Source organism: Argentina anserina, chromosome 5 (genome assembly GCF_933775445.1).
Source record: "Argentina anserina chromosome 5, drPotAnse1.1, whole genome shotgun sequence".
NCBI classification, from domain to species: Eukaryota; Viridiplantae; Streptophyta; class Magnoliopsida; order Rosales; family Rosaceae; genus Argentina; species Argentina anserina.
Genome location: NC_065876.1, coordinates 13,248,809 through 13,273,193, shown reverse-complemented (window position 1 = coordinate 13,273,193; position 24,385 = coordinate 13,248,809). Strand labels below are relative to the sequence as shown.

General features: G+C 35.5%; 2 long non-coding RNA genes across 6 annotated transcripts; both read left to right on the top strand.

Annotated features, from left to right (window-relative positions):
* The first annotated feature begins 511 nt into the window (after positions 1–511).
* Positions 512–3,796, top strand: LOC126796204 (uncharacterized). 3 transcript variants are annotated; one of them, XR_007672324.1, is made up of 7 exons: positions 512–1,161; positions 1,267–1,354; positions 1,803–1,916; positions 2,601–2,778; positions 2,947–3,019; positions 3,092–3,205; positions 3,749–3,796. It is a non-coding gene; the product is annotated as an uncharacterized LOC126796204 (long non-coding RNA). The 3 variants fall into 3 exon arrangements; XR_007672323.1 differs by having other exon boundaries at positions 1,263–1,354; XR_007672325.1 differs by lacking the exon at positions 1,267–1,354.
* A 104-nt stretch (positions 3,797–3,900) lies between these two features.
* Positions 3,901–5,987, top strand: LOC126796205 (uncharacterized). 3 transcript variants are annotated; one of them, XR_007672327.1, is made up of 6 exons: positions 3,901–3,961; positions 4,063–4,119; positions 4,197–4,297; positions 4,640–4,700; positions 5,029–5,103; positions 5,772–5,987. It is a non-coding gene; the product is annotated as an uncharacterized LOC126796205 (long non-coding RNA). The 3 variants fall into 3 exon arrangements; XR_007672326.1 differs by having other exon boundaries at positions 5,029–5,987; XR_007672328.1 differs by having other exon boundaries at positions 4,598–4,700; positions 5,029–5,987.
* The last annotated feature ends 18,398 nt before the right edge of the window (positions 5,988–24,385 follow it).

Below are 24,385 nucleotides of genomic sequence, written 5' to 3'. Positions count from 1 at the left end.
AACTCACCAAGACACCACCGGGAAGTCACCTTTCCGACCTCATCAAGATGACTCCATAGTAAGCCTAGAGGGGCACTTGTCCCACATTGAAGAATATGTAAATGAGAGGGGTTTCCTCACCTATAAAAGGGACCCCTTATCCCACTTAGAGGGGGGATCACTACTTGTATAACTCAAGGCTATTTGCTTATACTAGTGGATTCAAGTGGACGTAGCCTACCCTAAGAGAGGGAGGTGAACCACTATACTTCTTGTGTCAAACTAACACTCACTAATAACTAATCGTGTGTTCGGCCACCCATCTGGTAATCATTACGTTAACACATTATATGCTGACTGATTAACCGAAATTTTTTGAGAAGTTCAAGTCCAATTCAATGACCTAGGGTCGAGATAAAATTTGAACCGTTAGTTTTACATCGTGAGATCTAGATCGTCCTTTCATATCTAGTTAAACATAAGCCCCATACCCTCTCTAACCAGAATCTTCTTCTCCTACCTTCAGCGCAACAACGCCGTCTACCTTCTCTCTGCCTAGCGTCGACGACTTGATGTCTAACCCAACTAGAAGCATGTTTTCAGACTTATGTGTGACCAACCTGCAACAATCTTCTAAGTGACTTCTGCAAGGATTTGACAGACATACAGAAAATTCAGGTTTGTAGGCGTATTGGTACCGGTGGTTTTCTCTGGTTGTCACCGGCATTCTGGTGATGGTAGCTTCCCATATCTCCGCCGGAAAAGAGAGAACCGAAGGCTCGAAACCATAATAGTTATGGGTTTCATCAACGACGTCGTAGCCTCCTCTCTCTCTCTCTCTAGCATCTCTGATCTCTGATTGAGTTCATCTTGGTAATAAACGTCTTCTCCTCTCCGTGCTCCTTCCCTCTGTGACTTTGGTTTTTGGATTCCATTAAGTCTTAATCTCTTTGGATTCTGGGTTTTCTACCTCTACATGTTCTTTGAGGCTGATGTCTTTAACAGCAGCGGCTCTTCAGCTTTGGTGCCTGGTTTATACATTGGTTGTCCTTGTGAGTGAGAAATTAGCAAGCTTCCTGGGTCCTTGTATCAAATTCATGAGCCCATCGTCAATTGAGATCCATGGAGCAATTGAGAGCCAGAAAGGGAGATTGAAGCCTAGGGTATGTACACATACTGGAGGTAAATTCAAGACTTTAGTCTTGTGGAATGGTTGTGTGATCAGTTTAGAGTTAGTGTTGAAGTCTGTGGCTTGAGTTTTCAGTTTTTTTTGGCGATTGAAGCTAGGTTGCAATTATACTCCTTGAAAACTCATAGATTAAAGGAAAAGGGATGATTCTATTCTACTCTGTTCGTTGGAATGTCTTTTGTAAAGGTAATTTACAGCTTTGATTACAAAGTCTGGTTATTGTGAAATTCAATTCAATATCATTGATTGTTTAGAAAGTTTTTGGAAAATTATGATGGTTGTATGATGCTAGTTTGCAGTGAGACTACGCTACTGTAGTGTTCTATTTTGTTTGTAATTGGGAAGTCTTTTTATCATTGTTTTGCCCAGTTGATCATATTGGAACTGAATAGGACTTGGTAGAATACGTTGGTATAGCTTAAATTACTACTTGAATCATGAGTTGTGATTACTTGAATCATGAGTTGTGATTCTGAATTTTAATGGAGTGGTTCTGTAGTTACTGTTTGAAGTTAGACTTCTGTAGTTCTGTATATGCGGGTTCACAATCTCGCTTATTTCCGGTTCCGAATTGGTTTTCTGGTTTCTTCTCCGCTCTAACATTTATTTCTGTTTTTCTCTGGAGAATTTGTAGGAGGAAGGCAAAGAGCAATGAGGAGCTTTGCAGTGAGCTCCTGGAGTTTGTCGCCGCCGTTGAACTTCTACAAGGTCATGTGCTCTCCATGAAAGAGCTCTCGCAGCACGGAAGGTATTCTTCGATTTCGATTCTCATCAATTTGTGAGTTTTAACTCAGCTTTAGGAAATTAAGTGTTTTGCATACTTAGTGTTTATTTATTGAATTAATTTAGATTTGACTGCGTTAGTCTGCTCACATTTGCAATAGGAGGTAGTGTGTATTAAAATTGAAGACTTTAGACTGGTTTTGTGTTATGTAAAGTGAATGATAGAAATGACAGAAAATTCCACTAATTGAAAATGGGGGCTTTCAGATGATGCTACCCTTCAAATATGAGACTTTGCTCACCTTCTCCATGCACAGAAAATTCGTTCTGTTTTGTGCACTGAAACTTGCATAATTATCCACATGACCTTAAATGGAAATATCTGGTTGTTGTTATAAGCTTTCTGACCATCTGTTAATTTGTTGCAGGGTTCAAGTGAGCCCTTTAAGCTAAATAATAAGACAATAAAACTCAGTAGTCATAATCTAAAGCCTATGATCATGCTCCCTACTGTGGAGCCAATAAGAAACTCAACGATCATCACTGTCAGAGGGAATAAACCTTGTCCTGACAAACATGTGGATAAGAACTCCAATGTGTCAAATTGGAAAATGTCCAAGTATGATGTATCTGTCATTGTTTCTCTTTTTAGTTGCTCTCTATAAATGTTTTGAACGTCATTTTAAATTTTACTGATATCTAAGTGTAGGAATATTGGTGGAAATAAAGTTTCTTTGAATGCTGTACCTCAAAAGGAAGTTAAATCCCATCGGAGTTTAAAGCAAAACAAGGAGCTGCAAGGCAATTTGAAAATAGAAACTAGGCAGATTGTTGATGGCAGTGTGAAGATGCCATAAAACCTTCCCTTGAAGCAAAAATCATTTGAGGTCATATATACTTAAACCCGCAATTTAGTGTAGATCTTTTCCCCTGTTTGAGAATGTATCATGCGTATAACATTCCAAATCAGAGCTTCTACCTATTCTGTTCAAATACTTTATGAAATTTTTAATTGCTATTTCCAAATTTCTTATAAATCCATGTTAACTTTGCAGGGATTAAATCCAGGTTCAAGATCCTTGAAGTTTCTAAAACGCCTCTCTGACTAAAGGAGCTTATGAAATAAAGGTTTGTATGCATACACAATATATATTTTTATATGGTGAATGTATTTAAGATGACACGTGGCTTCTCATTTAGGCACTCCCATGGTTTAAAGGGTTAGAATGGGACAAACTATATCAGATGGAAGCTGCTTTTGTACCAGAGGTTAACAATGAGTTAGATACTCAAAACTTTGAGAAGTTTGAAGAGGTAAGGAAATGATTATGGTTATTTCTTTTCGATGTGGTTGCTCCAATGCTCTTTTCCATCCTTTTGTTATTATAGTTGGCATTAATCAGTCTTTTAAATTTGATTATGCTTGAAGGTAGCAAAATATAAACTTTTTGTTTTGTTTTTGAGAACTATGAGTAGCATGCTTGAAAGGCAATCCATAATTGTGTGTTTTAAAAGGGAACTGGAATACAGAAAATCTTTGCCTTCTTTCTGAGCATATTTCTATTATTGATGAATTAAATCAGAGTAGGCTTACCACAGAAAGGATACTATGAATACTTGCTTGCTCATGTTTACCGTTAATGACACGTCAATAAGATATTAGGTTATGTGATCCCTGGATTTAATGACTATCATTGTAGATTTCAAAAATTATGTGCCATGTATAAACTTTTCTATTCCAATCTAGTGTAAAGCATTACTCCCCATCCCCATCCCCCCTCCCTTTCCTTTTTTTTTTTATGCTTTCATGAGTTCATTATGCAAATTAAGCATATATTCTGCTTTACACGCTTGCAGTTGGGGGCTTCAGTAGAAACTCCATCAAAATTTGGTCCATGGAGAAAGGCAAGTACTATATCATTTACTAAACATCTTTTATTTTTCCCACTTAAGACAGCCTTTTCTTTTGTACACTGTTGACTTGTGAACTATTACCTTATATTCATTTCAGATGCTGCCATCTATGGATACAAATTTTGCTGGTCAATGAACATCACATGCCTGAGATTGGTAAGTATTGATGCATTTGAATCAGTAGCATGATTATTCTTGAATGTCTGTTGAAATCTTTAATGAAGATTCTTACCGATGAATGGAAACTTTTGATGCAGCTGAGTTGAAGAAAAAGACTAACAAGCCAAAGAGACCTTATGTTACGGCATTATTCAGTATGTGTTCCTTGCATTCAGTGTTTTAGGAAAGTGAAGCAATTTTCTGAACTGCTCATTATTACTAGCTATGATAGGTCTTTTGTTTCAGATGAGTGGAGCCACTTTGTTCAATCTCTCTATTCTTACATCTGATATGTGGGTTGTGGTTGTTCGCATATTGTTCTACCACCAGGAGGTACTTTATTGATCTGATAATTTTTTAGTGAGTCTCATTCTTTTCTTCTTTCAATTGTTTTCAATGCTATCATAGTCTTCTAGTACTTCAGATTCTCTTGATTTTCTTTATACAATAGGAGGTACTCTGACCGTTGCTATTTGCAGGTAACTTTGAATGAATTGCATTGTGTTTTCATACTACAATCTGCACACATTATGTTTACTAGTGTGTTCCTGTTTAAATAAGGAATAAATGACTTTTATAGGCGTATTTGTAGAAATTCGAGTGGAATATTCATGTATCATTTGTTTTCACCAGAGCTAAGCAATGGTACAAGTTAAATTAAGTCTTGGTTTTTAGTCATCAGGACCTTCGGAATCATCAAGCTGAGCAAGATAAACCATTATCTCTAATATACAAGGTTTGCACACTTGTCTTGTTCATCGGCTTTACCTAATTTGTTGGTGGAATACCGAATTATGGTTTTTATGAAGATAGGAAAGGATGGGATGTGTTTCCCATAGATTAGGACTTGAGGACCTTCTCATGTAAACTAGAAGGCTGCTGCAGCAATTACTCAATTGAAAGAAAACAAGTCCTTTCATCTTCTTCATAGATATAACGAAGCAGACAAGATTTAATAAAATGTAGGGTTTTAGAATCTGCCTCATGATCGAAGTTCTATACAGGTAGTAAAGACAACATTTATCTTCCACTTCATTCTCATACTATTGCTGACATTTATGTAGGAAGTGGAGACAACACCTGCCTATCCAGATATTTGTTTTGCAGTCGATGACTTTGACTCCACTTTTGATGTTGTTGTAAGAAGATTCTTCTATTGTTTGTGTTGTGGCCATTAGATCATTTAGACTTGTGATGCCAAAAGTTACTAGCCATATAATGTTGTTACCAGACTGAATTGGTTTATGTCATATTCTTTGGTCGTACTTCTTCAGTTCTTCTGGTCATTTTGCTATCATCAGTCATTCTTAAGAAACCGCATGTCTGACTACTTTTGTCTTTTTCTTTAAATCGTTAAATCATAATGTTAGCACCTGCTAGTACTATTTTGTCTATTTATGTATTTTCATTGTCAAAACATCTAAATATTTTTATTTGCCCAAGTTTATTTAGTACAGTCCCAAAATATATTAATATTAACTAAAAATTAGCAAATCCGATAATTCCGATATATTCCGATATATCTTTTTTTCCCTCAACCGATACAACCCCGATAACCGATATTTAGACCCTTGACTATATCTAAATATTGAATTACTGAGTTTCCATTTGCTGCTCTCATGCAGTTTCATTCTTGTGAATTTTGCAAGATGAATATTAAGTTCTTGAATCATTTTTTGGGTTTAGTCATTGTTGATTTTAGGTAATAGAAAAAATAGTAGGTGTTCATGAGGCGATCTCTGTTGCTATCTATCATTTATAATATGTGGCTTCTCTTATGTTGTTGCTTGTCTATACATTGTTTCAGTCTTAGTGCTTTGTGACTTATGTGAGTATTGATGTCATTCATTTCAAAGAAGGCTTGCAGCTGTGGGGAGGAAGAGCCTTAGTACTGATGCTTAATTTTTCATGTGTAACTATCATATCTTTGTAATAGTTTTATTTGTTAGCTTAGTCTTGAAGTTTGCCACTTTGAATGGTATATCTATAATGATATTGAACTTGTTTGAGGCATTGAAAATAAATATAGGATTGTATAGGTGTCAAATTGGCACCTCATATTTTTTTAAATTTAACCTCACGACTTTGCCACTGATATCAGTGGGCACTAAATAGACACTCATAACAGTGGAAGATTAAAAGGGGTTGATGCCTTGGGTTTTGGGATGCCACTGATGTTCTAATAGTATGTATTGCCGCATTAGCACCTGCTACATAGGGCACTGATAGAAAAATAGTGGCTGCAGGGGTGCTAATGAGATTACACATTGTTATCAGTGTGTATTACCCCCAATAGACACCGTTTCTATTAGTATGCAATGAGGGGATTTGTAGTAGTGCTATTTTGATTCAGACAACAGTTAAATGTTGTCGCAGTCACATTAACATGACATAACATGTAACCTTTTGCCATTACAAGCTTACTCACACAACACTTATCTGTCGTTGAATAGTTATTGAAAGATCAATTATCCAAGATTATGAAAGATGATACAATTTAGACATCATATACTCTATTCAAAATTCACTATAAAATTTCTATCACACAACATTATTATGCCGTATGTGTATAAATAAGACGACATTAATATGTGATCTGTTTATACATCATACAACATATAGCCTATCTTTGTCTCGGTTTTGGGTGAATTGGAGATAACTCATACAACATTTAACCCAAAAAAAATGTACTGTCTGGAAATAGTTCATACGACGGTTTAAAACTGTTGTCTGAGATGCTATCACATAGTCCCGAGGTACTCAACATATACGTTTTTATCAGTCAACAGTTTACAACTGCTATCTGAAACCTTTTTTGGCCTAGTGCGTGTTTTTCCTTCAACAAGTGTATCTTTTAAAAAAAAAATCCGTGTAAGGGAGTGACGATGTTCATCACACTTTTAATTCAAGCCATTGCTTAGTGAAGCATGTCTGAACAATCTCGGCAGCCTTGACTACACTTCCGTACCCTAAACGTCTATATTTCCTGCGGTGATCGGGTCGATCTGGGAGTTGCATGATTAACCGATTAAGATCAATCGAAAATAAGAGTTGCAAAGTAACAAAACCATATATATTTTGCTTAATTTGGAATAATACTCGTTTAGGTTTGCACCCAGCCTCCTACGCACCTTCATACTGTATGAATCATATATAGAGAAAATATAAGGTTATTAATTACAGTATAATATATGGTAGTAACTTCCCATGGTAGTAAACCTTACCTGATCTGCTTTAACCATCGCTAAGGAATGAAGTACGTACGTTATTGTGATCATACTTACTTGAAATAGCTGGAGAAAACGAATGCCACATGATGAACTCGATGCGGTAATGCCATTTTAAAGTTATTCAATCTGGTGGATCCTGAACATATTAATTGGATCTGATCAAACGAATGTCAGATTGTCAGATCGAAGGATTCCTCCACTTCAAAGTTTGAACATAAGATTAAGAAGGTGTGAGCAGATTGGTTGAGAAACCCGGGTACTTAAACCCTAGCCTAGTTGTGTGCATGTGGCAGTGTGGGTCTGTGGGATTATTTAAGAGGCGGCCAGGCTAGATATATATAGATTGAGTAATGAGATTAATTATAAGTAAGATGGAGACCTATATTGTTAGTGATGTCTATTTAGTGTTATTGTTAGTGCTATATTTTCTTAGTACTTACTTAGTGCAGCAGTTTCTTTTCTTAGTGCTGTTTGCTTTACTAGTCTATATATAGTTGTTTCCATTGTAGCTGCAAACATGATTCAGTTATAAAAACTAGCAGTTCAATACATCATTCATATTCAAACTATTTCCTTGTGTTACCTTCTTCATGGTATCAGAGCAGTGATCCTCATAGGACCTGTTTCTGTTTCTGATTTTCATTTCATCTTCATTATCATTTCATCATGGCCGGAGGGGATAAGCTTGCAGGAAACTCTTCATCTGATTCCGAAGATGTCATTGACTCCAACACATCATCTCGTCTCACCTCCACCTTGCTCAATGAGTTCAATTACATTCAATGGGCCAATGCCATGACTTTGGCTATAGGAGGAAGCAGAGGACAAATTACATTAACGAGGAAGCAAAGAAGCCCATTACTTCTGATGCTGAGTATGATGCTTGGCTTTCTCAAGATCAACTGGTCAGGTCATGGATTATCAACTCCATGGAACCAAGGCTGCAATCAATCTTTCAATACTCAGAAAGTGCTCTTGACATGTGGAATGCAATCAAGGGCATGTATGGAGATCTAAACAACAGTGCTAGAGTGTTCCAAATCAAGAGGGAGCTGGCTGATCTTCGACAAGGTAATCTAACCTTCACTGAACATCCTGGAAAATTAACTGCAAAATGGAATGAGCTCGAGATCTACAAGCCCTTTACCACTGAGAGAGCTATACTTTTGAAGAGACAAGAGGAAGATATAATATTTGAGCTTCTTACTAGCCTTGGAGCTGAATATGAGGATATCAAGAGTCATCTTCTCATGTCACCAGAGCTGCCTACTCTTCTCAATGTGAGAACCACCATTCAAAGAGAAGAGACAAGAAGGAAGGTGATGACAAATGCTGAAGTTGTTGTTGTTGAAAGATAGGAGGGGGCTGCTGATGCTAGAGCTTTTGCTAGCAACAACAGACCATATCGAGGCAGACGCCCAGATCTGAAATGCACACACTGTGAAAAGATTGGAAGGACTGGAGTAGGTCATGTGAAGGAAACTTGCTGGATTCTTCATCCTGAGTTGAAGAACAAGTTTGATGAAAGCTCGAGGGGACAGTTTAGACCTGTCTATACTCCTAAGGCTAATCAAGCAAGTTGCAGCTCTTCTAACTCACAAGATCTCAACAACTTCACTGCAAATCCCATCAATCTCATCAATGAGTTTGCAGCTTTTATTCAACAGAGACAAGACAACTGTGACAGTGAGGGGGCTACTGCCATGCTTGGCAAGTTTGCAGGCTATCTTGCTGATTCAAATATTGCAGGGCAAGAGGAGATTCCAGGTATCATTTGTGCAATTTCCACTGCCTTAGATTTGTGCAAGAATAATGACTTTTGGATTGTGGATTCTGGCGCATCAGATCATATGTCTAATGATGCATCCCATTTAGAAGATTTTCACACTTTCAAATCTCCCTCACATGTGTCAGTTGCAAATGGAAAGAAAGATCCAATCTTAGGAAAGGGTAGACTTAAGCTTTTCTCTAATCATAAGTACTCATATGTCATGATTGTTCCCTTATTCCCATTCAAACTACTCTCAGTTGGAAAAATCACTCATGTTCTTGATTGTCATGTTTTTTTCTCAACTAATAGTGTTGTGTTTCAGGATCGTATTTCAAAACAGAAGATTGGTGAATGGTTTTTCCTAAATGGCCTTTACTACATTTCAGCTTCTTCAAGTTTTCATCAAAGTCTTGCTGCAGATACAAGCCTCATTCCTCTTCCAAATCTGTGCCACATGAGATTAGCTCACCCTTCATCAAATGTCATGTCATTTATGTTTCCTAATTCTTATAAAATCACTCATGAATGTGAGACTTGTCATAAGTCCAAATCTACCAGATTGCCTTTTCCTAGTTCTAGTTCAAAAACATCTCGAGCTTTTGAGTTAGTTCACATGGATGTTTGGGGACCTGCAAGGGTAGAGTCTTTTGATGGCTATCGATTTTATGTAACTTTTATCAATGATTTTACAAGAACTACGTTTTTGTATCTCCTAAAATCAAAGAGTGAAGTGTTTCAATCTTTCCAAGACTTTCATAATCTGGTCAAAACTCATTTTTCTTCAAATATTTGCATATTAAGATCCGACAATGGGACTGAATACACATCCAAAGTCATGCAAAATTACTCAAGTTCACAAGGCATTCTCCATCAAACAAGTTGTGTAGGTACACCTAAACAAAATCGTCTTTCAGAAAGAAAAAATCGAGATTTGTTGGAGAAGACTAGAGCTCTTATGCTTCATGCTCATGTTCCTAAGAAATACTGGTCTCAAGCAATTCACACAGCTGCATATCTCATTAATCGACTTCCTAGTCGAGTTCTTAACTTCCAATCACCATTTGAGGTTCTCAAAGGAAGAAAAATAAATATTGATCATCTCAAAGTCTTTGGTTGTGTGTGTTATGTTCACACTCATGCCAAGAATCAAGAAAAGCTAGATCTAAGAGCCATCAAGTGTGTTTTTCTTGGCTACTCCTCATCACAGAAGGGATACAAGTGTTATGATTCTCAATTAAGGAAGTTGTTTGTCTCCAGAGATGTGAGATTTGATGAAACACAACCATTATTTCATGCTAAAGATAATGATCTTTAGGGGGAGCTATTTGAATCTGCAGCTCCTCAGCCAGTTATACCTAGTGAGGTTCATGTCCCTCACACTCTAGCTCCAAATGATGATCACTGCATTGATCAACCCTCTTCAACTGTTCATGATGTTGATGAGGTCATCGAGAATGTTGTAGTTAATCAACCTGAAGATGTTGAACCTGATCCAATTGCAGTCACTGAGCTTGATGTCGAGAACAATGTGGCAGATCCACCAGAAAGAAGGTATCCTAGTCGAACTAGGAAACCAAATGTGAGATTTGGTTTTGAAACTCCCACTTCTCTACATACTCTTGGTAATATTGCTACTCTAAACAATGTGTCAGCTCCCCATTCAGTTTTTCTTAACAAGTTGTGTGACACCACTGAGCCTAGATCATTTGAAGAAGCCAATCAGTCACCAGTGTGGAGAAAGGCTATGCAAGATGAACTTCGAGCACTCCATGAAAATAATACTTGGAGCATTGTTTAATTGCCAAAAGGCCACAATGTAGTTGGAGCCAGATGGATCTACAAAATCAAGTTTCATTCAGATGGCAGAATTGAGAGACACAAGGCAAGGTTAGTGGCTCGTGGTTTTACTCAAACGTTTGGCGTTGATTATAAGGAAACATTTGCACCAGTTGCTAAAGTGAACACTGTTCGTGTATTGTTATCTATGGCTGTCAATTCTGGTTGGTCCTTGTTTCAAATGGATGTTAAGAATGCATTTTTGCATGGAGAATTAGAAGAAGATGTGTATATGCGCTTGCCTCCAGGGCATCATCAAGCAAATGAAGCTGGGGTTGAGTGCAAATTGCATAAGGCTATATATGGTCTTAAACAATCCCAAGAGCTTGGTATTCTAAGCTCAGCTCTGTGCTTCTTGAATGTGGTTTTAAAAGGAGCATGGCTGATTCATCTATGTTTGTCAGAACTGGTACTTTTGGAAGACTCATTGTTCTCGTCTATGTGGATGATTTAATTATAATTGGTGACAGTAATGAAGAAATTCAGTCTCTTAAAGGTACCTTGCATACCAAGTTGTCATTAAAGATCTTGGTGCACTGAGGTACTTTTTAGGAATTGAAATGAATCAATCACCCTTTGGCTTGTTTCTCAATTAGAGGAAATATATTGTTGAGCTACTGGAAGAAGCTAACATGAAGGCTAACAGTTCAACTCCTACCCCTCTTCCAAGCAAATTTGATATTGAAGCATCAGGTGATTGTAACGACCCCAAAATTTCAAGTATAAAAACTCAAAATTTCAAAGTCGTTAAACACCAAAACAATCTCAATGAAATCGAAATCATTTAAAATGCCACAGCGGATCATCTTTGAGTTCAAAATACAACTCAGTCAAACCGATTATTACAAACCAAATTATAATTCAACATTATAACAAATGGAAATGTATAATCCTCACACAAGTTGGAGATAAATAACTTCAAGTCCTCTGAGCGGTCCGTCAATTCCCGCTAATCCACACATGCGGAGTTATCCACTACACCATCGAATTGGTGCACCGGGATTATAAACACAAATCCGGTAAGCTTTACAGCTCGTATGAGTAAAATGAAAATATAACTCGCATAACAATATATACGAAAATCCACAAATCAAACAAATATAAATGCACTCATGAGTCAATGGACGGCCCATCTGGTTGTCCCAAAAAAATATGAAATGAAGCGCTCATGAGAAATTAAGCAACCCTTCTGGTTACCCAAATGCATTTATAATACGGGTACTAAAGAACGCTGATACACATCTGTTACCCTTCTCGTAGTACACCGCCGATATTGGGCAACCACCCGCTACCCAACATTCAAAAATATGAGTACTCATGAGCAGATAACCACCCGTTACCTTACATGCAGTACTCCGGCAGACAGACTAGAGCTCTAACTGTATCGTAACTTTCGCCCGGCCAAAGGCTAGGTTCCGACTTGCCAAACACGTACAATAATCTCACATCATATTGTACAAAAATCAAGTCCGAAGACAAATCAACATTTTAACAATCTCCATGTTAAAATCACGTACAATAATCTCACATCATATTGTACAAAAATCAAGTCCGAAGACAAATCAACATTTTAACAATCTCCATGTTAAAATCACGTACAATAATCTCACATCGTATTGTACAAATCAAAATCACATGCTCGATATATAAATCTCGTCATCGAAATGACATAATCACGATAAAATCATAACAGTATATTATATAGCAAACTATATATATATATGTACCTATTTACAATTTATACAATATATATATATAATCCATTATATCATATACATGTCATATTTCATAAACAAGTCCGAAGACAAAAACTCGTCCGAAGACAAAACATTTTAACAAACTTCATGTTAAAACCACGTACAATAATCACAGCTCATATTGTACAAAAATCAAATCACATGCTTAATATTTAATTCTCGTCATCGAAATGACCAATTCCAATGAATTCATAACAGTATATAATATAGCAAACTATATATATATATATGTACTTATTATGTAATCCACTATATTGTATACATGTCGTAATTCAATATTAAAAACTCTTGCAAAATCTTGAATCTCCGCAACGGTAGATTCGTAAATATGTGAGATTTTACTCACCTTCTTTCCTGCGTGCAACTTCCACGACACTGAAAGTAATTTCTTCACTCGTTTCGTCAGTCACCTAATAGCACGATAAATGTTTAGAAAATGATACTTAAAATATCAGGTGACGATTTCAGCACAGCTAAATGTTGTTCATAAAACATTGTTCACAGAACACTGTTCATGTTTACTAATCACTGTTTTTACCAAACCACTGTTCACATTTACTGTACAGATCATTATTCACATTTATTATTCATGCGGCGTCATTGTTCACATTTACTGTTACATATCACTATTCACAGTATTATTCATGCGGTGTCACTGTTTACATTTACTGTTACAGATCACTATTCATGCGGCGTCACTGTTCACCGACCGCCACCAATCATCACCAAATTTCACCACCACAACCTAAACAACATTTCCAACAACTTTCTAGTTGACACCAAGGTCTAAATCCGAGCCTAAACAGTCCAAACAACGAAGAACATAAATTCGGCACTATTCACAAACCCTAGAAAATTGAAATTCTTGATTCGGGTACTTACACTTTGATTTGGCTCGATTCCTTTTGTGGGAATGTTGCTAGGACTGAGACAAGCAAAACCCCCCAAGAATCTCGAGCTATGGTGGCCGGAGGAGGCAGCGCCGACACCGCAGCAACTTCCGGCGCTTGCTGCACCGTGTGTGGTTGTCGACGGAGTGCAAGGCGTAGCCCAAAAGATGGAGATCGTCGAGCCTGTCAGTTTGATAGGTGGCACGACACGAGGCGACGTCGGATGGTGGAGAAATTGGCCGGAGAAGATTTTTGGGTCGGGTGAACAGTACCCGAGCTCGGGTGACCAGTACCCGAGTTGATTTTTTTGGAAAAAAACTGATTTTCTGATTTCTAATCTCCTCTCATTCCTTTTATACTATTTCCAAAATCGGAAATGAACTTCCGACGTTAATAACTTTTACGTCCGATGTCCGATTCGAACGCGTCACACGTCCACGCACTCGTATCGACGAGCTCTATGACTTTCGTGAAGAAAATTTTCACAAACGATCGACGGAGTAAAAGTTGATGTTCACGTCTCGGAAACATAATGTTTTTCTAAATAAACGTTCCGTTAACGTTTCCGTTTTCAATTTCCGACTTCGCAAGGCGGCACAAACACGTTTAATGAATTTCACATACTTTATAAATTCAAAAGTGATCCAAAAATCATTCCGAAAAATCGGGTTATTACAGTGATCCTCTCCCTCACATCTCAGAATATCAAAGATTGGTTGGTAAACTCATATACCTCACAATTACACGACCAAATATTTCATATGCTGTTAGCTTGGTGAGTCAGTTCTTGCATGCTCCTACATCTACACACATGCATTTGGTCAAACGAATTCTAAGGTATCTCAAGGGCACAGTGACTAAGGGAGTGTTTATGAAAAATAATGGTCATTTTGTCTTGGAAAGTTTTTCTGACTCTGATTGAGCAGGCAACACCCTTGATCGAAAGTCTACGACTGGTTTTTGCACATTTGTAGGTGGAAACTTAGTCACGTGGAAGAGTAAAAAACAGTCAGTGGTGGCAAGATCAAGTGCAGAAGCTGAGTATAGGGCAATGACCTCTACTGCATGTGAATTGATATGGCTGAAGGCTCTTCTTCAAGATCTTGGTGTCAAGTGCAAGAATCCTATCACTTTATACTGTGACAATCAAGCAGCAATGCACATAGCTGCGAACCCTGTCTTTCACGAACGTACCAAGCATATCAAAGTGAATTGTCATTTCATTCGAAATCAAGTCCAAAACAAAATTCTGACCACTTCGTTTGTGCGTTCTTCTGATCAACTGGCCGATGTGTTCACCAAAGTGTTGCCTACTGCTCAGTTCCATCGTCTATTGTTCAAGCTTGGTTCGAAAGATTCTCTCGATCCACCTTGAGGGGGAGTATTGTTAGTGCTGTCTACTTAGTGTTATTGTTAGTGCTATCTTTTCTTAGTGCTTACTTAGTGCAGCAGTTTTTTTTCTTAGTGATGTTTGCTTTACTAGTCTATATATAGTTGTTTCCATTGTAGCTGCAAACATGATTCAGTTGTAAAAACTAGCAGTTCAATACATCATTCATATTCAAACTATTTCCTTGTGTTACCTTCTTCAACCTACTGCCTACCCAAGCATGCATTTGGACAGGGCCTCGTACTCTCGCTCATAGCTAGTCTCATCGTTCAAACAATCCACTCTTCAACTGCTCGTTCTAGCTGAATTTAACCTTCCGAGTCCATCTCAAACTCACCCAAATTAAGGGCTAAAAGCTCTTATTTAGCACTCTCCATCTACAATCTCTTAAATTAAAGGCTAAAAGACATTAGTTAATGGTACGTTAAAGGGCATTGTTAAGAATGCATTTTAGCCCTTTGAGTGAGTTTATATTCTCATTTGTTTATTCAATAGGTCTCTCATATTTTATTAATTAAAATTAATTTTAATATTTTTATTAATACATTAATTTTGATGATTAATATAATTACTTTCATTTTTGATAATTAGTATAATTAATTTTAATTTTAATAATTAATAATTAATTTGAATGATTTGTACAATTAATTTTAATTTGATGATCAAAATTAGTAATGGTCTCTACTTAAATGGATTAAAAAAAAAGGTTATATGTTGACAACACACTTGATTGCAACTACCAGAATTAATGACTTAGACAACAACGACATTTCGTCATCTAAGATCATATTTTCGTTGTCTTAAGTCATTAGGCGACGCAATTTTCGTCATCTAAGTTCCGTCAAATAGATGCTGTCACCCAAGTACTTAGATGACAAAATTAAGACATTCGTCGTCTAAGTAAAGGGTTTAGGCGACAAAATTACTCATGTTATCAAATAAATAAGGTGACAAATATTGATACTTAAGCGACAAATCTTATTCGTCACCTTAGTTAATAAAATTTATTATTTTCTGAATTTGTTTATATAAGAACTTTTGTTGTTTTGCCTTTTGTATTATTGGTGTATACTATATTTTTAATATTATTTTGTTTTCTATTATTGTATTTTCGATATTAATTAGTAAATATCATTTTTGTGGTTAATCAGATTATTTGGTATATTGATTAAGTTTCATTAATCTTAATTGTCCTTAATTCACCACCACCACCCACCACCACAGCCATCTTAACTCACAGCCACATCAACTTCCCACCATTAAAACCATCACTGCCATCACCACCACAATCAAATACAACTACCGAGCTTTTGTTCTTGTTCACCAAAAAGTAAAAGCAATTACTTACTCATCTAAAGAGAGGTTGCATTGATGATGTAGAAGCAATCGAAGGTTGGATATTGGCCCTGGGGATCTAAATCTGTACACTGGACCTCATCCATGGTGGTGGGATTTTAGGGATTGATAGAGATGATGGCCCAGGAAAACTTTCAATTAATGGTGGTGATGGATGTTGGGGCATTAGGGATTTTTAAGAGAAGAGAATGGAAAAGAAGGAGAAGCCAAGAGATATGATTTCCAGAAACCAAGAAGAAGAAGAAGAATATACAATTGATTAATGGATGTGATTTCCATCGGCACATAATAAAGAAAAGAGGAAGGCAATTAGGGATGACTTGAGGGAAGTGTCAGATCAATATGGATTGTTCGATCCGGGGGAATCTGATGGTACATACATCTATTCAAACTATGTCTTATAATTGGATGATGTGTTGCAACTTTTAATTGGTTCCACGCCATTTCATTTATTTCATTCTATTTATTTTCTGGATTTCATTTCATTTATTACATACCCTTTATATATATATTCTCATTTTTAATTGCCTTAATTACTTGTAATAACCCGATTTTTCGGAACGATTTTAGATTGTTTTAAATTTATAAAATTTGTGAAATTCTTTAAACGTGTTTGTGTCGCCTTGCAACTTCGGAATTCGGAAACGGAAATGATATCAGAACGTTTATTTAGAAAAACATTACGTTTCCGCGACATGAGAATCGATTTTTATTTCGTTGCTCTTTTGTGAAAACTTCCTTCACGAAAGTTGTAGAGCTCGTCGATACGACTTCGTGGACACTTCACGCGTCCTAATCGGACGTCGTACGTAAAAGTTATTAACGACAGAAGTTAGTTTCCGATTTTAGAGGTAGTATAAAAGGAAAGTTTTTAAGAGTAGGGTTTCCATTTTCGGAAACCCTCTCTCTCTCTCACCTCACCCGCCTCCCTCTCTCTCTTTCTCTCTCTCTCTCTCACCCGAGTCTCTCTCCCTCTCCGAAAAATCGATCGCCGATCGCCCTCCTCCGAGGGACGTGGTCCTCACCGCCGGCACCAGCGCCCTCGCAGGCTCGACTCCACCCTCCTCCGAGCAACACGCGATCCATCTCGCCGCCGTGAAGTCTCGACGCACCTCACCGAACCCAGCAGGATTGGTCCAAGCACTCTGGCGACTCTCTGGTGCTCCCACGACGCGAACTAGGTAAGGGTTGATCAATTTGTGTGATTGTGATGTTGTTGGTGTGGGCCCCACGGGCTACGTGAGCGCCACGCGCGGTCGCAGGAGGTGGCGCGTGTACCCCACGCGGCGCCACGTGCGGCTGTGCGTGAATAGTGTTTTCAAAACAGTAAATTTGTAAAAAAATATTTTTACGACGGTGAATGTAAAAAGTGATTTACGTACGGTAAATGTAAATTACTTTCAGTAAATGTAATAGTAAATTCGGAAGGGTAAATCGGTAAATATTATTGACTGAAACAGTATTTACATTTGAATAGTATGCATACGTACAGAAATACGTAAACAGTATGTACACGTACAGGAATACATAATTGATGTGTATTTGTACAGAAATACGTGAATAGTAACTATGTGAACAGTAATTTCGTAAAACCAGAAATTGCTGAACAGTAAAATGATATTACCGTTTCAGCATTTAAGGTTTACGTAACGATTCTAAATTCTTTTCTTATCTTTTCAAGAAAAGGAATTACTTTCGGAATTGTGGAATTTCGCTCGAGATTATAAGGTGAGTAAAATCTCACGTTTACGAATCTACCCTTGCGGAGATTCAAGATTATGCGGAATTTTAAAGAACGAAATATGACATGTATATGATATAGTGGAATATATATTTGTATAAATGGTAAATAGGTACATATATATAGTTTGCTATATTATATACTGTCAGGATTTCGTTGCGAATAAGATCATTTTGATGACGAGATATGTATATTGAGCTTTTTGATTTGATTGTACAATATAACATGATGCTTATTGTATGTGGTTTTAACATTCAGTTTTGTTAAAACGTGTTTATGTCTTCGGACGTGTTTTATGTCTTCGGACAAGTTTATGTCTTCGGACGAGTTATGTATTCGGACGAGTTTTATGTCTTCAGACGTGTTTTGTCTTCGGACGTGTTTATGTCTTCGGATCAATCTTCGGACGTGTTTGGCATGTCGGAACCTAGCCTTTGGCCGGGCGAAAGTTACGATACAGTTAGAGCTCTAGTCTGTCTGCCGGGGTACTGCATATGAGATAAGAGATGGGTTATCGGCTTATGAGTACCCATATATTTTTGATATTGGACGACAGATGGTTGTCCGATGTCGGCGGCGTACTACATGAGCGGTAACAGAGGGGTACCAGCGCTCATGAGTACTCGTATTATAAATGCATTTGGGTAAACAGAGGGGTTGCCCAATTCTCATGAGTACATATATTTTCACGTTATTAGACAACCAGATAGGCCGTCTAATGAGTCATGAGTGCATTTATATTTGTTGATTGTGTATTTTCGTATATATTGATATGCGAGTTATATTGTTGTTTTACTCAGACGAGCTGCAAAGTTTACCGGGTTTGTGTTAACAATCCCGGTGCACCTATTCGATGGTGTAGGGGATAACTCCGCAGGTGTGGATTAGCGGAGATCGACGGACCGCTCAGAGGACTTGAAATTGTTTATTTCCATCTTGTGGTGAGGACTTTGTGTGGATTTCTTGTGAGGATTTTGTGAGGATTATACATTTCCATTTGTTATAATGTTGAATTATAAATTTTGGTTTGTAATAATCGGTTGACTGAGTTGTAATCTGAATTCAGAGATGATCCGCTGTGACATTTAAATGATTTCGATTCATTGAGATTGTTTTAGTGTTTTTCATGACTTCGAAATTTGAGTTTCATACTCGAAATTTTGGGGTCGTGACATTACTTTTAACATCTCTTAAGACTAAATCTTCCTAAATCGAATTTACATATAATATTTTTAGAAAAATCTTTAATTATTAGTGATTCGTAATGAAATAAAATCAAAACTTTACATATTGATCCCTAACTAGTCTTAGTAACTTACGGACATGAAGGGATAAAATTAGTTACCTACATATATATGCTATTAAAATGAAGTAACGATAATGATATAATAGGGATTACGTGTGTAATGCATATACTCTATTTATATAAAAATATATTCAATGGATTTTTTATGCTAATATACTAAATTCTCTTAATTAATTAGTCTTTATTTTCCTTCAACGTCAATTGAATGCAATATATTACTTATTTATACTGTATATATATGTTTCCAATAAATGGACCATTTCTAATGAGGACCATCTTGTTAAGGACTAGTTGAGGACCAAAGAAATTCACCAATTTTTCGATCTTATATTTAGATCTTGACAGTTTAATGTGTAGATATATATGAGTAGATCATCCTCGTAAATTTTGGTCCGTTCACTAATTTGACTTACTTTGATACCTTAATCTTTACCAAATTTGTTGAAAATTTGTACAAGTAATCTACTTATATAGGCCTAAAATCTAAATGGTTGAGATGAAAAAATATGATCGAATAATATGTTTAATTAACAATTAATTCTTTGGTCCTCAATTAGTCCTCAACAAGATGGTCATTTGGGAAAAGCTCACTTCCAATAAATACTCTTTCAATGTAAATTTCTTTATCAATGGATCGGTGCATATTTAGGATTTTCTATTAATATATGCTAAATCGAAATAACATCTAACTTTTGTCATACCATATTATATGCTGGTATTTGCATGTTTAAATTGTTTGTTAATATGCTAAACTGAACATTAATGGAATGAAACATAATTCACCTTTATAACTTTTTTGAAATTGATTTATCTAGAAATTTTAAATTAATTAATCTTTAACTGTCCAAGAATGTCAATGGAATGCAATAATATATTCATCATCTAAGAAAGACAACTCGTCGTCTTAGTAATATTAAGGCGATGAAGTATAAGTGTATCACCTAACTACTGTGTTTAGATGACAAAATAATAAATTCGTCAACTTAGTGACCATCTTAGACGACGAAAGCCAACATTGTTGTCTTAGTGAGGCCATTTAGATGACAATACAAGTTTTTGTCCCCTAAGTTCACTAAGGTGACGATTTGTTATGCTTAGGTGACGATGCCAATATCGTCGTCTTACCTTTTCTTAGGCGACGAAGATTTTTTGCCGTTGTCACCTAAGTCACTTTTTCTGGTAGTGTTGATTTATAGCTTTATTGTTTCTTTAAAGTTATTAGGCATAAGAGGTAGATAAATTTGCAATGTGATTGCTTTAATTTTTTTTTTAAATATATATTATCACGTCAAATGTGGTTGAATGAGATATTCTTTTAAAATTTGAAAGTGAGAGAATATAATAATTTTAATTAAAATGTCAGAACTAACTCGATCTTAATCATACAATCTTAATTAATAAATAAATTAAAATAAGAATCTAATACAAAATTATAATACTTAAGTATATAATAACATTTTCAAAATCTTAAAAAAATAATTTATGGCTAAAATTTAAACCTAACAGATTGGAGACGGTTAATATCACATCAATAAATAATTCCACTATATAGGGTTAAAATTTAGCCATGCGAAGTTTTTAGTCTTTTGGGTTGGAGATTGCCTGATGTTATAGTACGTCTTGCACTCCCGCTGCTGCTGTCAGTATATCGATCTCCCTCCCCCTCGTATATAATCAGAGCAGACCAAGAAAATCAAAACGAAATCAAGTCAACTTCACTGCATTTTATACGAGTAGATTATTGATCGACATGGACAGGGCCGGCCCTGAGGGGGGGCAGGCAGTGCGGTAGCACTGGGCCAAGTTCCAAAATTTTTTTTTTCTGTTTGTTTGTTTTTTTTTTTCAGTATAAGGGCCAATTTTTTTTTCTATTTGTTTTTTTGTGTGGAGAAAGGCCCTTTTTTTTTCTTTGCACTGGGCCTCAAATTTTACAGGGCCGGCCCTGGACATGGATGCACGACGTAGCATTGTCTGCAGGCGATGTACGTACAATCCGGCATACATATAATTACTCCTGGTCGAAAGAAGACATACGTATAATTACTTTTGTTTTTGTTTGATTTATTACTTAGATCGAGTTTAACTTCTCTGTTAATTTCGTGTGCCCAAAAGAAAGAGGATTGAAGAAATAAGGGTTAAATACTTGTGACACCCTATATTTTAGGTGTAAAAACAGTTTTGTCCTTCTACTTTCAAATTTAATCTGTATATCCTTTAACTTTTAATTTTTAACAGTTTTGTCAATTTCGTTAGTTGACCGTTAAAAAATTCCGTTAAGCCGTTAAAATGTCTAGAATACCCCAAATTCAAATCATTTTTTTTCTTTTTTTCTTATGCCTTTTTTATTTTCTCTTTTGGTCTTCCTTTTTGTTTTTCTTGTTTTTAATTTTCATTGATCATATGTGCTATCAAATGTATATAATTGTAATCAACACAAATTATCAAATTAATTGTAAACATCTTATAATCAATTGGATAATGTCTAAAATGACATGTGAGTGACAGTACTCAAATCCAATTATAAACTTCCTTTATATTATGATGCTCTACAAACATATTTTGATTAATTTCTATAATGCTAAGACAAAAAAGACTTCTACTATCATATCCATACTTTGATGCAAAAAAAGTTTCAAATTATTTATTTCCAACTTGATGCTAAGAAATTGTCATTAATTCTCCTCTTGTTTACAATTAATTTGATAATTTGTGTTGATTATAATTATATATATTGGATAGCACATATGATGAATTAAATTTAAAACCAAGAAAAACCAAAAGGGAAAATAAAAAAAGGCATGAGAAAAGAAAGAAAAAAATCTTATTTGAATTGGGGGTATTCTAGGCATTTTAACGGCTTAACGGAATTGACTAAACTGTTAAAAAAAGAATGACAAAACTGTTAAAAAATAAGAGTTAAAAAATAAGAGTTAAAAGATATACAAGTTTAATTTGAAAGTAAAAGGACAAAACTGTTAAAAAATAAGAGTTAAAGGATATACAAATTAAATTTGAAAGTAGAAGGACAAAACTGTTTTTACACTTAAAATTTAAGGTGTCACAAGTATTTAATCCAAGAAATAAATTGTAAACCGTATGTAAGCTCGAGTAGTAACAGTTAGTTCAAGCATATATATAGGGTATGTATGCATTTTGGGAAAGTACACGTACTTAAGTAGTTACTTTTCAAGAAATAATTCACATACTAGATGTAGCATAGGATGTTTCTTCGATCAAATTGATCGATCTCTTAACGTACTATTGCCTTTGTGTTTTTTTTTTGAAAGGATTGCCTTTGTGTTATTGCCGTTGTGAGATATTAACAATCCGCCGAAAATATGCACAGTTGCTAGCCGGGCAAGCTTACTTACGGTAACGACTAGTACTCTAGTAGTTAGTTCAGTATCTAAAACAAGTGGTAACTTTCGAAACAAGGAAAAAAAAAACAGAATATGTTTGACTTTTACTTGATTCATTTGCATGACATGACGCAACGAATGAAGCTGTCGAGTACGCTAGTAACTTAGTATCAATCAGAAATAGTGCGATTGCGAGAGAACTTCTACTATTTATTGTAGCGCGCTTAGATTCAAACTACTTTGCCTTAACCTTAATTAAACTAAGGTTGAAGATTTACTGCTTTCAGAAAAAAGGTCGAAGATTACTGTATCAATCACCACCAAGCTAAGCTTGATCCGAACATCTCCAGGAGATTGGACAATTTAAAGAAAAACATAAATTTTGGAGGATATTAGGCTTTTTCCACTCCAACAGATTATACATCACATTCTCTAAAATAGATAAATAAATGAAAGAGAATCTGAAATTCTCCAAATTTACAACAATCTACAAAATTTTGCATAAGCAAGAGCATTAAATGCTATACTTTCTCAAATAACTCAACTTATAATAATTAACAACCAATCAAAACAATAAAAAATTGAATCATTTATTTCAAACTAGCAAATTAAATAAATAAATTAATTTATGGTTATAAAAAAAGATTATATAATATTTTATTCAATTTTAATAATGCAGAAATATGCAAAATAAAAAAATTGTTGGAGTTTGAGCATAATATTTTTTAGAAATTTTGGTATTTCCTTCTTCATTTTAGAGAAATTCTACCAAAATTGTTAGAGAGTGCAAAGCATGGTTATCCTACTTAATTACCACGATTGCTACTATATTATAAAGTTTCAAGGATTACTTCATTCTTAAGTATTAGAAAAAAGTAGCTGTTCGTTGAGCAATAAATTGGATTAATACTTCTTCTCAACAATATCAATTTATTATACTACTGTACGTACTCAGCCGTATCGATCATGAACGTTGAATTTTTCTTTTGCTGACATGAACGTACGTTGAAATGTATGATCAGCTCATGCATGTACTTAACATATATGGAAGATTGATGCGCATATATACACATTATATATATATATATGTTTTATTGGTTAAAAAGATCCTTATTTATTAAAATGGTGCGGTTTTGTTATTTTAGTTAACTTTTAGATCATATTTTTGTATGTTAACTATTCAGATCTTAGCTATATATATATATATATATATATATATATATATATATATATATATAGTCTATATCCAGAGTGAAGGTTTACTCTGAAGTTTCAGAGTGAAGTTCCAATTTCGGCACACTTTTCGGTCGAATTTTTTCAGTATAAGCGATTCAATATTTAGATATGCTATTCAAGATCATCTCTACAAAATTTCATCTAATTCGGACATCGTTAAGATATTGAAATTAGATTAAATCAATGAATGAATTAAAACTATTCAACGTGAACCGTTCGTGTAAATCTCAATTTTGAAAGCTCAAATCATTGTCAAATTGGATGAAACTTTATAGAGATGATCTTGAATATCATATCTAAATATTGAATCACTTATGATGAAAACATTTGACCGAAAAGTGTGTTAAAATTGGAAGTTCACTCTGAAATTTCAGAGTGAACCTTTACTCTGGATAGAGACTGTATATATATATATATATATATATATATATATAATGTGTGTGTATATCACTATACAATTGGTGACATTCATCTAAGTCATCCTGTTCTGCATAGGTTTTGTACTCTTTTAATTCTTCAGAACACTGAAGATCGAAGAAGTTAAGCTAG